The sequence below is a fragment of the Leuresthes tenuis genome, unplaced genomic scaffold (genome assembly GCF_036924035.1).
Source record: "Leuresthes tenuis unplaced genomic scaffold, fLeuTen1.0.hap1 SCAF_15, whole genome shotgun sequence".
Taxonomy (NCBI): Eukaryota; Metazoa; Chordata; class Actinopteri; order Atheriniformes; family Atherinopsidae; genus Leuresthes; species Leuresthes tenuis.
This window is the reverse complement of record NW_027325369.1, coordinates 6,809,836-6,827,112: the sequence shown is the minus strand read 5'-3', so window position 1 is coordinate 6,827,112 and position 17,277 is coordinate 6,809,836. Positions and strand designations below refer to the sequence as shown.

General features: G+C 37.8%; 1 protein-coding gene across 1 annotated transcript in view; it reads right to left on the bottom strand.

The window, feature by feature from the left end:
- akap6 (A kinase (PRKA) anchor protein 6) overlaps nucleotides 1–17,277 on the bottom strand; it is a 281,773-nt gene that overhangs the window by 97,868 nt on the left and 166,628 nt on the right. The window lies entirely within an intron of this gene.

The window sequence follows — 17,277 nt, the reverse complement described above, 5'->3', positions numbered from 1 at the left end:
GGTTGGTGATGGGGGCGGAGTTTGTGATGACCAGGTCGAGTGTGTGTCCCCTTGAGTGTGTGGGGACATCAACATGTTGTAGGTTGAGGGAGTCCAGTAGCTGAAGGAAATCAGCAGCAGAGTGGCATGAAGGGGTTTCGATATGAATATTTAAATCTCCCAGGATTATGGTATTTGCATATGTAGTGCAGAGTGTTGTGAGGAGATCAGATATTTCCAGGATAAAAGCGGAGTTGGGTTTAGGGGGCCGGTAGATGAGGAGGGCAGTAATGGGAAAGGGGGGCTTACGTTTAAATGCAAGACACTCACAAGATGTTATTGTGGGCAGCGGGATGGGGGACAGCTCCAGGTCCTGTAGGTGGATGACTACTAGGCCACCACCACGGCCAGTGCTGCGTGCTGCCTCCAGGTAACTGTAAATAGTTTGGATGGGCAGGCTTCATTGAGGGCAAAGTAAACCTCTGGCTGATGCCAGGTTTCAGTTAGGCTCATGAAGTTCAGTCCTTTCTCCTTGATGTGTTCTTCAATCAGGGTGGATTTATTGCTGATGGATTGAGTATTGAATAGTTCAATTTTGACCAACGAATGTCAATGACTGTTCTATTTTCTTAAACTACATTTAAATCTCAGTGAATCCAAAAAGTGAAATCCAAACAAATTGTTTTATCGGACAGACCTCTCTTCTTCTAATGAAGAATGATTGTGTTAAAGGGAAACGTTGTGTCACAGCAAAAAAGTTGTAACATGATGTATTCTAGTTAATTTGCCCAACTAGACATTGCACATCCTGTGATGTGACTGTTGCATGTACACAATACAATGTCAATTCAAAAACAGTATGTTGTGCAGTCCTCACTTACTCATAAAGCTGTTATTACTATAGAAATACAAAGGTATTTGTGTGTTGTGTTTTGTTCCAGTATTGTGTCTGTGTTTACACATAAATGTGTGCGTGTTGCTTTATAATGTTATTCCAGTAGAGCCAAGATAGAAAACAGTCAGTGATACTAATGTTATATTTTGACAGAGCAACATCATTACTTTTCATGTATAAAATGAATTATTGCAGCCATTCTGTTTTGAGATTCTATGCTGTTTTAAGAGTTAAGTCTTACTGAAAGGAGCAGGTGTTAGTCAACAACACTGCCTCTGTTGTTGGCTTCAGCCACTGTGTGTGTGTGTGTGTGTGTGTGTGTGTGTGTGTGTAACTGGAGTAAATGAGAATAGATAGTTTGAAACTGTGTTCTTCTCGTACCTAAACTGCAGCGAGAGGCAGGCATCTATTATATAGATTTTTAATTCAAATAAAAAAAAATTCAGGATTTTTTCAGTTTTATCATGTTAACGAAAAAAAGCCTTTCTGTTTTCCACTCTTTAGTTCATCTCTGTTTTGATTTAATGTTAATGCAACCTCTCCTTTTACTCCTCTTATTGCAAGCCAAATTCAATTTAGCATACAAATCAACTTTTGAAACAAACCATACTAGCTTCGCAAAAGGCTAGAATTATGATTAAAATCAAAAATAATTCTGAAGCAAAATATGTTTTTATACAGTCTGACAGCTAACTTTGACATTCAGACATTTTTACACAAGTTTCTGCATTTAACTATGCATTAAAGTGTGGACAATTGCTGGTCACAGTGCAGACACACAGAACAGGAAATAAGCATTGTCTGTAAAATAGTTTGTACCGTGAACCAGACTTCAACACTGAGGCTGACCTCATAACAGTGGGTCAGTTGATGTTTGTCCAGAAACAACACAGCTTTTTGGACGAAAACCTCACCCAACGTTTTCATGACATTATAGAAGATAATTTTGTGAATTGTGTGCAGCATATCTTTATTCCATCAATACAAAACCTCTACTCTTCATTCTTTCTACTTTCTTCTTTCCTTTCCACCACAATGACAGAACTGTTATAGCATGGCTCAGTGTGTTTATGAGAATGTGTCCAGTGTGTGTGTGTCCAGCAGACTCACAATGTAGCCTAAACGACAATCTTCATTCTAATGAAGAGGGTGCCAAGGTCATACAGAGAACTGTGTGATGGATGGAAAACACACACACACGCATATATATATATATCAAGCACCTTACACATTAACTGTGTAGCAGAGCTTCTAGTGGCTGTGCAACTGCCATAATGCGTATGTAGATGTTCTCTCACAGAGATACACAAACACTTAAAAGGTGGCTTTCCCCTTGAGATGACATTAAACATTAGTCTTGTAACACACATTTCAATATTTGGGTTAATTGTGACGGTTAATTGTGATAGTGATATTTTGAGACAAACTGCCACCAAAGATCGATAACCAGAATCTACTTTTTATTTTCCTTTCTTATTTTTTTCCTTCACCAAGAAGGTTCTGTGACTTGTTTGGGATGGCTCAGGTGACCCTGAAACATACCATAGTTGAGCTGCTATAGGCCTAGACTGTTGGGGGGCCTCCTATGTCACACCTTTCTTCACTTTGCTCTCTGTTTCCCCCTTTTATTTCCTCATATGACATTATGTACATTTGATATTATTGTTATCATTAACTTGTCTATCTATTTCTCAACAGGCATCCTTTGAATGGTGTAACGATGTTGTCCCTTGTTTTCTTGGGTTTGAGAGGTAGACCCCAGCTCTAGGTGGATGGCCACCCTTTTTGAGTCTGGTTCTGCCAGAGTTTGCTCAGAGCGGGGGATTGGACTGAAGAGAAGTTTCGGTGCAATCTATTGGTTTCCTTAGCTAGGAAATTGATTTTTGAACTGGCTGCTTTGTATGAATTGGACAAATTTTTAATTCAATTAATTGGATTTGATTGGATTATGATTACAATGAATAGGACTCTAATTGGCTTGAATTGGACTGTATTATTGAAGTGCCTTGAGATGACATGTGTTGTGATTTGGCACTTTAGAAATAAACTGAGTTGAATTTAACCTAAACTTTAATTTTGAATGGATGGGAAGTGTTGCATTTGCTGAAAATAGAGAATACTGATTTCCCAATCTTTTTTTGTTTTTTTCCAAACTTCAACAAGAACAAATCAAAGAAAAAGGCATATTATGGAAGTCTATTGTGATGATGTAACGAATGGTAATTGTATATATATGTATATACTGTATATACACATATATATAAGAGGAACCAGAGTCCATCACAGTGGCACACCTTCAAGAAAGACTCAAGTATGAAGCGCTGGACTACACCAGGCACTGACATGATACGCACCTACTGGCTAAAGAAACTAACAGCACTCCATGAAAAGTTGGACAGTCCTGATCATAAAAGATCCACAGAAGGTTCAGTTCCAATAACCTACCTCTGACCAACATGGAAGCTCCTATAAGGTATCATAGCAGATAAGGTGAGTAGACACATGGCTCAATACATGAGCAGGGCCCAGAGGGGAGTTGGGAGTAACACCCAAAGAGCTAAACACCAGCTACTGATCGACAGGACTGTCACTCAAGATTGTAAGATCAGACATACAAATCTCTGCACTGCCTGAATTGACTACAAGATAACCAACAACTCCATGCCGCACACAGATACTGGAATGCTTGGAACTCTACAACTTTAACAGGACACTAAGAGCCTTCATCAGCAACTCAAGGAGACTGTGTAAGACAACCCTTGAGGCCAATTCCAAGCCAATTGCACAGGTTAACATCAAGTGCGGTATGTACCAAGGAGATGCTCTGTCCTCCACTGCAGAGCCACATCATCGCTATGGATACTGGTTCCAAAGTGGAGCAACCATCAGGCATCTCCTCCATGGATGACATCAAGCTGTATGCCAGGACTGAGAGAGACATCGACTCACTGAAACACCTCACTAGGATATACAGCAAGGACTTTGGGATGTCATTCGGACTAGATAAATGCGGCCGAATGATAACAAAGAGAGGTAAGGTGATCATGACTGAAGGGATTGAACTCCAAGACGGCACCACAGCAGATGTTAAGGACAACTATAGATACCTTGAGATCCCAGAGGCAAATGGCAACCATAAGGAGGCCACAACTAAGTATCTGCAAAAACTGAGGTAGGTCCTGAAGAGTTGAATGGGAAGAACAAAGTCTGAGCCATTAGCCCTGCCTCTCATCGGATACCCTGCTTACATAATAACTTGGCGAAAGGAGAAGATAGAAGACAATGATATCAAGACAAGAAAGAGTGTTTCACCCTAAGTCCAACACTCTGACATTGTACATTAAGAGGAAGCTAGTGAGCGTCAGAGCCACTATCCAGGATGAAACAACGAAGATCCAAGAATACATCAGGAAGATGGCCCTCAGTGATGAACTTCTAAGTGAGTGTCTCAGCCTGCTAAAACCCAGTGGAGGCGAGGGGGAAGAAGAGCTATCTTGGAAAGATAAGTCTCTGCACAGCATGTACCACTAACAGATTGAAGAAGTGGCTGATATCGAGAGGTTGATTCAATGGCTAGAAAAAGCTGGTCTGGAAGACAGCACAGAGGCATTAATAATGGCAGCTCAAGAACAGGCCTTGAGGACTTTGGCAATAGAGGCTGCTTCTGAGACAATCCAGCTCATAGTAGCGGGGTGTAAGATGCAGGCAGGTACATAAATGGAACACCATAACCAAGTGTCAAGAATAGTGTACAGGAACATCTGTGCCGAGTATTGATTAGAAATCCCAAAGTCAAAATAGGAGATACCTTCAAAGGTAGTAGAGAATGACAGATCTAAGATCCTGTGGGACTTCCAGATCAAGACTGATAAGCAGGTGATGGATGTAGCAATTCCAAATGACAGCAACATCAAGAAGAAGGAACATGAGAAGCTCGAGAAATACCAAGGGCTGAAGGAGAAGGTTGAAAGGATGTGGGAATTGAAGGCAGCAGTGGAACCAGTTGCAATCAGAGCACTTGGGGCTGTGACCCCCAAACAAAGATAGTGGCTCCAATCAGATCCTGGGAACAACATCAGAAATCTCTGTCCAGAAGAGCGCAGTTTTAGGAACAGCAAAGATGACGCCCAGAAGAATGGGGCGAGTGTGTATATATTCTTATATATTATTATATACAAGTGTGTGTATATATACACTCACCGGCCACTTTATTAGGTACACCTTGCGAGTAAAAGATTGGACCCTCTTTTTGCCTACAGAACTGCCCTAATTCTTCATGGAATGCTCTCAACAAGGTGTTGGAAACATTCCTCAGAGTCCAAAGTGACAGGACAGCATCACGCAGTTGCTGCAGATTTGTCGGCTGCACATCTATGATGCGCATCTATGATTCCACCACATCCCAAAGGTGCTCTATTGGATTGAGTTCTGGTGACTGTGGAGGCCACTGGAGTACAGGGAACTCCTTGTCATGTTCAAGAAACCACTTTGAGATGATATGAGCTTTGTGACATGGTGCATTATCCTGCTGGAAGCAGCCATCGGAAGATGGGTACACTGTAGTCATAAAGGGATGGACATGGTCAGCAACAATGCTCAGGTAGGCTGCAGCATTTAAACAGTGCTCAATTGGTACTAAGGGGCCCAAAGTGTGCCAAGAAAATATCTCCCACACCATTACACCAAGGTTCAACGTGTTGTGCGTTCACAGATGGTATTCTGTATTCATAGGTTGTAAAGAGTGGTTATTTGAGTTACTGTTGCCTTCCTATCATCTCGAACCAGTCTGCCCATTCTCCTCTTACCTCTCTCTCTCTATATATATATATATATTTGACCTCTCTATATATACATATTTTAATCACCAAAGTTACTGCTTAGCCTATAGAAAGGATCAGGTAACAAAACTAAGCCTAAGTCAACAAACACCAAAAAAAAAAAAGAAAAGAAAAATTTGAAAAATGAGACTGAAGCTGGGGGAAATAAGGGATAAATTAGATTACTTGGATTAAATATGGATTAATAATACGTAATTGTTGTATAAACATTTCACCTCCAAGTAACATAGTCAGGTAGACTAAATAAATCTGAGAACTTTGGAGCGGGGAAGGGGCTTCTTTTTACTTCACATAACTTTGTTTTGCCTAAGTAATTAGCATATATAATTTCAATGCATATCACAAAATAATCTTATTCAAAATAAGATAGCTATTTTATTCACAGTGAATAATAAAGGGTGATGCCACTCTTATTATGCCAAGGAGTGGAGGTCTGGGTGTCTCTCTGTAGTTTACCACACATAGGCTTGCCATGTGGACAAAGAAAACTGGGAGAAAGAAGAATTCATGATTTTTCATGTGTGGCTAAACTTTCTTTATACAACAGAACTTCAAGCTACTACTACCTTAAAAAATTGAGTGGAGAATATAAGTGACAAAGAAAATATCAAACTGATGAGAAATCACCATCTATTCAGCCTATTGTATAAAGGTGCTTAATATCTAATTTGATGATGAGCTACATTATATTTTCAATTCACCAAAATACAATTTAGTATGATAAATAAAAGGTGTTCTGTTGCTGCCTTTTTCTTTGCTTTTAATGGAAACTCTGCAAACATGTTTAGAGCCAACCTTGGCCTGACTTTGTCTCGACGTTCCACGTCAAACTACTTTTACTTCTGTATTAGAATCCAGCTCATTTCTCAATACGAGAGAGTTAGTGTCAGGTTTCATTCAGACGGCGTTCCTGGGAAGCTGAGGAAGTCTCAAGAGAGACTAGATACAGAGAGGGAGAAAAAGGAGGAAAGTTGGTGAGATGCTGCTGAGTCGTGCCTCTTTGTTCTAAAGCAGATATATCCCCGACTTTATCAAGACTGACAGAACAAACGCACAGAAAACAGCCTCCCACAGGACACATAATCCACACACACACAGATGAGACAAACTGTGAACACACACACAACAAAGCTGATGTACGTACATACGATCTCTCTCTCTCTCTCACACACACACACACACACACACACACACAGACAACAAGATACTAGAGATATGAAACACACATTTTGCATGCATGTGTGTATTTTTAGAGGATGAGTTTAATTTATCTACTAACACACAGGTGTTTAAGCAAAAGCACTGCTAATAATTCTATAAAAACATGATAATAAATACAAATTCCTCATGTGAAGGGAGCAGGTGTTGCACACATGTTCACACATATAAATGTATAATAGTTTAGCATAATGGCTTCTTACTAGTAGCTTCAAAAATACAATTATACTGAAGTGAAATCAAGGGTTAACCCTAACCCAGCATAAGAACATCAAATTATTTTCGACATATATGCATTCAATGGTCCATTTAAATAAACTTGGCAAAAAATTCCCAGGCTATGGAATGGGGAGCCACCATCCTTGCCAAAAGGTCTCAAAAGTCAGCTCGACAAGTGAGCAACTGAGATGCAGTTGCAAGTGTCTTAGGAAGAATGAGAATGCACTCCAGACTCCATCACATCCTTGTGCTTGCAAGAGTTTGTTGTACACGTAATTACTATGTAATTACTGATTAAAGGCACTACAGGCATACATTCCAGACATTTAGAGACCTTGATTTTAAGTTTGTTGGACGACTGTGCACATAAAAATAATGCACTGGAATGTGATAGCAAGGCACCCTGACCAGGTGTCTCTATATAAAAACTTGGAACAGGTCAGAACAGGTCGAATTTTGGGTCTTTCACCTATAGCACTCAAACACAAAAGTACAGTAAGACAAACTTGAAATGAGGCAGACATGTGAGACAACACACACATACACACTCAAACACACCTTTACCCACACAAAAAGACAAAGCAGCGACAAACGACAAAACTCCACATCACAATGTTGGAACCAAGTTAGACTCACCACATCCCTTTGGGTACACAAACACGAACACAATACACACACACTCACATACACCAGAACCACACCACAGCAACAGCAGAGCTAATATCTGGGAAGGAAGAAGGGGATATCAGTCTACAAAGAAAGGGAAGTAAATGTGACAGATTTTCTTGTGCTGCAGGAAGTTTCTTTAGAGGGATAAGGAGATATTTTTGCAGTTTTATACCGTTTTTAAATGATTCTGTCCTTCATTTCTTTCCTCTTGTCCCACCTGAGTCTACATCTCTTTCTTTAAGATGTTATTATATTCTCTGTGTGTGTCATTTAAGATAAAGAGGTCGGATTTTTCACCAAAGGAGATGACAGGTTGACATGATTTTGTAGTTGCTCAATGTTCCTCTTCTCTTTTACTTATAAGGGATCCTTTTATTCATACAAAGAATTGTTCATATCCAGTCACATTAAAATATGCCAGCATATTTAGGTTTTCAAGGTTAAGTACCAACCGTCTTGTGCATCGAGTGCTCTTTTGTGTTGCTTTTCTATTTCTAATTATTATTTTTTTGCTTTTCTATCTTTTATTTAATTTCTTATTTCCCATTCTATTGCTCTTTATTTTTTCTCTCTACTCTTACAATATCTTCAAATATATTTTAACAATCCTTCTTTTCCTCACATTCTTTTCTCCTGTATATATTTAAATCGTTATTTTTTTTCCCTTTGGTTAATTTTTTTTATCCATTGTAGTTTTCTTTACTTCCTGTCCTGTTCTTTCTTTGCCTTCAATTTTTTGCTCCCTTCATTTTATTTATTTTTTCATTGCATTGTCCCTTCCATTTTCTTTTTCTTGCCTTATATTTTATCCTTTTTTTTAACCTTTCCTTTTCCCATTAATTTTCTTCATCTCTGCTTCATTTGATTTGTCCCCTCTCTCTACTGTAGGTATTAGAGTAAAGGAACTGAAAATATTTTCAGTACACAGATGTTGGCAGTAATAAATTCTATTTTTTTAAACTGACAATTGTTTTCTCTTTGTTTTCTTTCTTTTTCTCTCTTCCTCCTCTTTCTCAACCATCGTATTCTTCCTCCTTCTATATGGAGGGAGGGTGGGAGTTTTAGCAGCATGGCAAGGATTGCAGCAACAATTACATGTGAAATTAGCCTCGCCTCATAGCCTGCAGTGTAATTCCAGCCTTCTGAGGCGTGGCAAAGTCATCTGTCTCTAATTAAAGATTTTTTCTCCCTCTGCCTCTCTCTCTGTCTTCTTTTTCTCCCTTCCTCTTTTTCTCAGGTTATTACTCTTCATTCTTCCTTCTATCTCTTAGGAATAAATTGTGAGATTTTTTTCTTTCATTTACCTGTCCTTTTGTCTTAGTTTCCCTCTACTTGTCTCTCAGTTAAGACAGTTCACATTATATTCAAACATTGGCCATTCATTCATTATCACTGGAACATCCTACTATAATGTTAATTTTCTTTTCCTAAACATGTTTCCTTTTTAACAATCCAACAAAATCCACAAAACCAGATTAGGGTAAATTACTGAGAACTCTGACTTCTCAATAATTATTTTATCTCTGTGTTATCATTTGTCCAGACTGATGATCAAGATATTAACTTTTCTTTACATAAATTAAAATGACCCTATATTTAATTTTGAAACTGCAAAAAGAGAAAATTAGATGACAGATACACTGACAGATAAATGATTGAAGAAAAAAAACAGTAAAAAAGGGAAGAAAAAGAAGCAGAGACAGAGCTCAGAGGATAAGCCATCTGTATGTTTCTAAGGCATGATTCTCTACTAGAATATAATCTGGACTGTGTGTGTCAGTGTGTGTCTGTGTGCTCTGTCTCCTGTTGAGGTTGTGTGTTCTCCCTGTTGCCCTCAGGGTTTAAGATGAAGAAAGAGCTAGAAAAGAAAAAAAGAGCTAGACAGAAAATAAATCCACAATGCTGCCATTTTACACACTCATGTTTATACAGGAGGCTATCCTCTCAAGACAAGATTATCAGTTATTTCTACACAAAAAGCTATTTATGTACACATTGTGTCTGTTTACATTCTTAAGAATGCCCTCATACAAAGTGTTTTTGAGATGTGAAATCAGGCCATTTTCAGGCAGGTGTTGTACAGGTAATATGAGTTTGTTTTTTCTTTGTTCACTTTCAGGTTTATTTCAGAAAGTCCACACTGAATGTTTTCCACATTATTTATGTGTGTAACGACTCTGGCATGGAGGCAGGTACTGGTTCAAAGAGTTGAACTGCTTTCATTTGGAACAATGTTTAGTTTTGTTTTCTTTCTGTATATCATACCTTGCTAATCAGTTCAGGTTCTCTCTTTCTGGTTAAAAGCAGAGATAATTAGATACCCAGAGAAAGCACACGTATGTAGGGGCTTAGACAGAACCCCTCTGTCGCAACCACACTGATAGGTTTTGGAAGCCAGTTAATGAGCAGGTGTATGTGAGATTACGTGTGTATGTGTGTGAGTTTGAGAATGTATAAGTGTGCACAGCCCAGCATTCCATCAGAGCACCATGGGCTATTTGAAATGAGAATTTAGCGGCAGGGATGCACACACATATACACACACTCCTGATAGCCATTGTAATTAGTTGGACTCCACTGGAACTTGCCACAGGGAGAGAGAGTGGCGGGGTGGGGTGGGGGGCGTCATCTGTGATGACTTCATGCAATGAAATGGTTTCAAATGAAATCTCAAATGAAAATTTGAATTTATCCCTTGGAAGCCATTAATTAAGTATACCACTGACACTATATGCCACCTCCTCATGTTCTTCTTATATAATCATTTCTGGTCCCAATCTGGAGCCGTATGACTGTTTCATCTACGTGTTTTTACGTGTCTCTGCTTATGTTTTTACATCCCAAGAAACATTTTTAAACATGCTCTGACCAAAATCATGCAAATTCAGGCTTCTCAAAACTAGGCTTGGAATCAAGTCACTCCTGCATATATACACAAAACTAGACTCAACATTAATAGTGCTTTAACACTATTCTTTAACTGGCTTCTGCATTTTTACACCCAGCTGTTTTATTTGTATTCTGACTTTCTTCTGATACCCTGTGTTTCAATATGATAAAGAGCATCAAATGTGCAAAAGTACTTTCACTTGATGTGTGTGTGTGCATATAATGTTCATATTTTAATGTTTCCTTGTGAGCTTTTATTACATGTTTGGTTATTTGTGTATCTGAATGGAATATTGCTGCACAGTGGTGTGGTGGTTACCACCGTTGCCTCACAGCAAGACTGTTCCAGGTTCAACTCCCGGCTGGGGAATTTCTGTGTGGAGTTTGCATGATACAACCTGTGTATCATGGGTTCTCTCTGGGTACTCCGGCTTCCTCTCATTGTCCAAAAACATGTATGTTAGGTTAACTGGTGTCTCTAAAATTGTTCAGGGTGTACCCCGCCTTCCGCCTGATGACTGCTTGGATATATATATATATATATATATATGTATATATATATATATATATATATATATATATATATACATATACATATATATATATACATATACAAACATAGACAGTCTGCTGAGAGATCAATTTTGCCTCCACCTCTTGTGAACTTTGGGCCTACACTACACTACACTGACTGGCTGAAAGCAGCTCCAAGGTCCTATGTGACTGTCTAATCTCCCAATGGACCCACTGCACACAGACAAAACAAGGCAATTACACCATCTCGAAACACACAAACAGTCAGGGACATGCAAATGAAACATACATTGAAAAAAGTAAGCATGAACAAAACCATATTTAAAAATAAGCACACAAACGGAGGAAAATTTACAGAAGAAGGAAAAAAAGAAAATAGAACTGAAGCAAACACAGAAGCCCCAGGTTCAATAGTTACAAACACTCACCTTTGTTATTTTGTTTAATAAAATACAGTGCATACTAAATGATGTGTGTGTGCATGGTTGTTTGTCTCATTTGTCTCTGTGTGGCCCTGTGTTGGACTGGCAACCTGTCCAAGGTGTTCCCTACCTCTCGCCCAGTGACAGCTGGCATAGGCTCCAGCCCCACCGCAACCTGGAGATGGATTAAACTGGTATAGGAAATAGATGGAATGATGGATCTTATTAATTTTGGGCAATATAAAAAAACTTTTGGTTCTGTGTCTTTAGACCTCTGCATGTCTGTCAAACACCACACAACAAATTTATAATTTAAATTTTCTGTAGTCTCAATGTCAGATACAACGTCATCAGAATAATTTCTATATTTCTCCACAAACAGCATCCTGCTCTTGAGTGTAATGTGAAAGTGTTTAATCAGCATTCACACCTGTGTCAGATGACTCACAGGTAGACACAGGTTTAAATCGGCTCCAGTTTGGTTAGACTTGGAAACACAAGACCTGGATGTAAATACTAGTTTTTAGAATGGATGCTGTGGTTGGGGAACTAAATTGGACACAGGTCACTATCACCTTATGAAAACATCTATTGGCCATAATGTTTCACAAAGAGGCTTTGAAACAGACAACAGCAACTCATGGACAAAAAGAGATGGGACTGTTTGATTGACTTTTGTTTTATAGTTATATATGAGGTTGACATCCAAAATCAGGATAAAAGTAGTGAACTTGCAGGATTATCTCGGAGTTGTGATTATCTATAGTACAGACTGCAGGACACAGTGGAATGTCATTCCTTCTTTCATTTATGTAATTTATCCTTTAGGAGGTGGAGATATAGTAGAATGGTAAGAGCACAGACCACTGATGTAAAAAAAACTACAAATACATAATGGGAAATGCTGCTTGTTTTAGCAGGTGTTTAACATGTTCAAAAACCCTATGACATTTGGTGTAAAAAAAGATGTGTTCAACTGCAGACTAGCAAAACTACTCACAGACATAGTGAAAACTACTTCAACATTGTGTTGAATTAACAACACAAATTTACATTGTGCTGTTGATTCAATGCTGCATAATTTCCTCTACTGTATTTATGTTACATTTACTACCACAAAACAAAAGACATGGATACACCATCTATTCGCACAGATCACATATAGTAATATGAATCAAAAAGTATTTTGAGACACAGGTGTTTTTTTCTGTACTACCATTTGCCCTAAAATGCTGATCGGATGAGAGGTATATGGTATACTGTTGTTGTCTTTCACCTGAAAAGGTGTAAAGGCTTCATGCTACATTGCAAAGATAAGTAGCTGACCCCACACACGTAGAGAGAAACTATCTTCAGAGGAAAAGGAAACAAATAAGCACCATGTTGAGTCAAAGATATTCCATATATTACAGTGTGATGCACTGAATGTTAGCAGAGAACCGTATGAAAAGTTTAAAACTCCCAAGAAAATATTTTAATTGTGAAATTTGCGAAAACTTTTTTTATTTTTTATTTATTTTTTTACTTTTACAGAAAATAAGTTATCTGCAAGCAAGACTGAAACAGGACTGAGTTAATGGATTTAGTGAGGCTTTATTTGTGAGGCTTCATTTGACAGGCAATGATTAAAACTATACCTTACATTTCAGTCTTTAATGAATAACAACTGCTGTGAAGACAAGGCAAATGTCTGGAGTATATAAACTTGTTAAAAATATTGTTTTCTAGGAATCAACCACAGCTTCAGTCACTTCTGTAGATAGCTTAGATACTGTTTCCCTCTTTTTTCCCCCTCAATCTTTATTCATTATGACAACAGTGTCTTTATTTGTAAAGGAAATGTGTATTTTCTATCTATTTATTACAACAAAAGTGTGTTGTTATCTAGGTGTTGACGTGTGATGTGGTACAATAAAGTAAAGTTTTGAATTAAAATATCTCTGGCATCAGGTAATCCAAAAAAATTTCAGGCCCAGGAATTTGCATGGCAAAGGTTGGTGTATTTCAAAACAAGGTTCTAAGGTTCTAAATTTAAGGTTCACACAAAACCCAGTTCTACTCTAAATATGATAAACACTTTCCAATTGACAGAGATTTAAACCTAAAAGTTGTACATATTCATATGCTTTAAATTTTCTCCAAATTTATTGTACATTAGTACATGTAACATCGCACATATCTATATCAAAGTGCATACAAACACTCCACTGCAGCATTTTCCTCTCCAAGGTTGATAAGTGCCTCAGACTTAAATCACAATAAACAGTAGTGCCTTAGTCTGCCAAGACTGCTTCCAGAAACAACTGTCAACCCAGCTTTCCTTTTCCGGAGGACACACACACACATGCATGCATACACGCATTATTATTATTTTTGTGATGATTCACCATTGATAACGCCTTTTCTAGCCACTTCTAGCCCCTACTTACCCTAATAAGTACAGCTGAATGTCTAACCCTAACTTTTACTTGAAAGTTAATTCAGTCTTGACTTAATTCCATCCTGTTACAGTAAAACCAAGTTTTGACCCTCAAAAATCAATTAAAACATGAGGGGCCCATCATTTGGTCCCCGTAAAACCTGTTGGACCCAACAAGTATAAAGGGCTCTAAGTTTCCAACCCCATGAATGCAGACAAACAAGAACACACACAAATCCACATACACATACAAAACCGCACACATACAAAGTCTCATTTCTCACTCTTCTCAGTTGCACACCAAACACAGACAAAGACTAAATACACACACCCTCTTTTCTGAAAGGAACTACTTTTGTTGGGCCCTGGTGTTGCTATGGTTACAAGGATGAGTCCCCCAAGTATTTTAGGGGAGCACAGCAAGGTTCTTTATTGGTCACACGGTGGAAATACAGCAACAAAATACAGGAGGGTTAGAGCTTTTCTTCTTGATAAACACACACACACAGACAACAACTCCTCACGTGCACAGGCACGACTGATTAAATCTCCCTTCATGCAATAGTTTTACAGTGAGCCGACGTGAACATGAAAGGATACAGTACTTAAAAAACAACCAACAAAATGTGAGATGCAGCACTGTTTGGTAACAAACACATAAAAGACAACAGATTAACAATATGAATAATAATAATGATAATCATCATCATGTATGTAGGATGTTAAGATGCTAAAATGCAAATAAACAGCCAAATACACTGCATTTATATGGTTATAGGGTTGATACAAAGTTTTGCAGACTTTTCAGCTTTAAATGGAACATTATAGAACATGTTTTTTCCTGTCCACTCACATCCAGCCTGCTAGACAAACGAAGCCAGCTTCAAGTGGAAATGTTATGTTTTTAGCTGTGCTGAGTCTACCACCAGACTGAGGATATAAGAGCCCAGTGGATAAACTATATTTTAGGGTCAAGTTCTAGCAAGAGTTAGTAAGACAAAAGTGTTTGTGCAGCAACCACTTTTAATGTTTTTTTGTTCTTTTTTGAAAGTTTTAACAAGGAACCAATCAAGTAACTCCCTCTCTTTTTTATATATATTGATAACTGTATATTCCATTATGTGACAAAAAAAACACAAAACGACAAACAATTTTAATTAGTCTTGTCTTAATGTCTCCATCAACCAGATTTCTGAAGTAGAAAAGAAAATGTGCTTTCCACATATGAAATTCCTGGTTTTCATGGTTTTAGTTTTGGTCACAGTTGACTCATGAATTCAACCAAAACCTTTTTTTTTTTACGAGGTCACAGTGACACTGACCTTTGACCATCAAATTCTAAATAATTCATCCGACCAGTGACGATAGCTCAAGTGAAAATATTATGCAAATTTGAAGAAATACACTCAAATTGTCAAGTTCTCAGAAACAAAGATATCCTGTTCTTGGGAATGCCCTGAGCAGACCGCTAAATGGACATAAAGATATATGGGCATCGCCAAAATATAATGTCTCTGGCCACAGGCTGTTGTCAATTTGAAAGCATAAAAAACATCCACATATGAGCGGCTTACATTATACAGGTTTGTAGACCTGTCTTTGAAAGTCTCAGTGGTGAAGAGGGAAAGAAACAGTATAAGAAAGCGACCTTGGACTGGGTAAGGAGATGCTGTTGAGCTTCACATCAATAATTTAGCAGGAGAGTTGAACATCAAAAAAAGAGAAAAGAACAAGAGGAAGAGAGGGGAAAAGGAGTAAAGGAGAATGCCCAGCGATTCTAGAGTAATCTAAAATTCATGCACACATCATCACTACCATGAATATTCATAAAGAAATTAATAATTAAGTGTGACTCCTACACATATATATATATATGTGTGTGGTGTGTTTCATACATTTTTTTCATCATATTCATACTGAAACCAGTCACCTATGGATAGACATGTTGGACAACTGTAATCAGCAGATAAAGTTGATCACTCAGAAAAAAAAATTGTCATTACTAGTTTCTACTACTGAAGCTTCCACTGGAGCAAAAAAAATAAAATAAAAAAATCAAGGGCATACATATGAGTGAAGAACAGAAGAGGATGACTCAGATCTGTAAAACTAACACATGCTGTTCTTCTGTCTGACTTGTCTGGCTGCAGCAAAGTCATTACACAAACACAGTCTCTTCTCTCTCAGTCTGTCTCACATGCGCAGGTACACATGCGCACACACACACACACACACACACACACACACTTTTGTATGATATGGTTATGAGGGAGGCAATGCCTTGTAATCCCATTCTCCTTGGGGAGGATGAAGGCAGTGTGCATGAGGGTGCATGCGTGTGTGTATTTGTGTGTCTGTGCTTATGAAAAAAAAGGAATTGGTAAGGCAGTGGGAGAAAGCAAGAGGGAATGGAAGAAAAAAATAGCCAAATAAATGCATGAAAGGCACATGATGAGGGATCATTTGCAACAGATATTTCTCTGCTTCAACATATTTACATAATCTTATTATCTAAATATATCTTATCATGAGAGAATAATTGTGATAATTGTTTTACTATTATATTCTGCTGTATAGAAGTTTTTTTAAATCTAAATTTTACTCATTAGTTATAATTTTTGTTCTTTGGAGAGTTACAAGTCTGAACTTAAAGTAGACATTTTTATTGTGCTATGTGTACTCTAAAGTGCCAACAGCTTCTCCTTGGTGATGTAAAACAAGAAACTTACTGCATTTGAGTAAAGTCACTATTTGAAAGCTCTGGTTTAGACTCATTGAAATTTGTAACTCCTTAGGACTAAAGGCATATTTATTAAGAATATATCAAGTAAAAAAACAACTTCCATGTTTTAATAAATTAGCTCTTGTATGCTAAAGTGATTTTTCAGGTTAGCCAAAAGATGGTGCTTGAAATAGAACCTGAAGATGAAAAGTTGATGGTTAGTTGCTGGACTGATCTTCATGTTTGTGTATTCTAAACTATAGTTTCATATATTGTTTTGGTGTTTATAATCAGGAAAGGTGATTTAGTTGATTTTATTTTATTGTGAGTGTTCTTTTATCACAAGGTCAAGGCAACACATCAGCTTACACGACTCACTTAGTATCAAACGTATACATTTAAAAAGGTGATGGTATAGGCAGTATTATCATCGGAAATATGTAATTTGCAACAAACTGGAGCTGATATGTGTC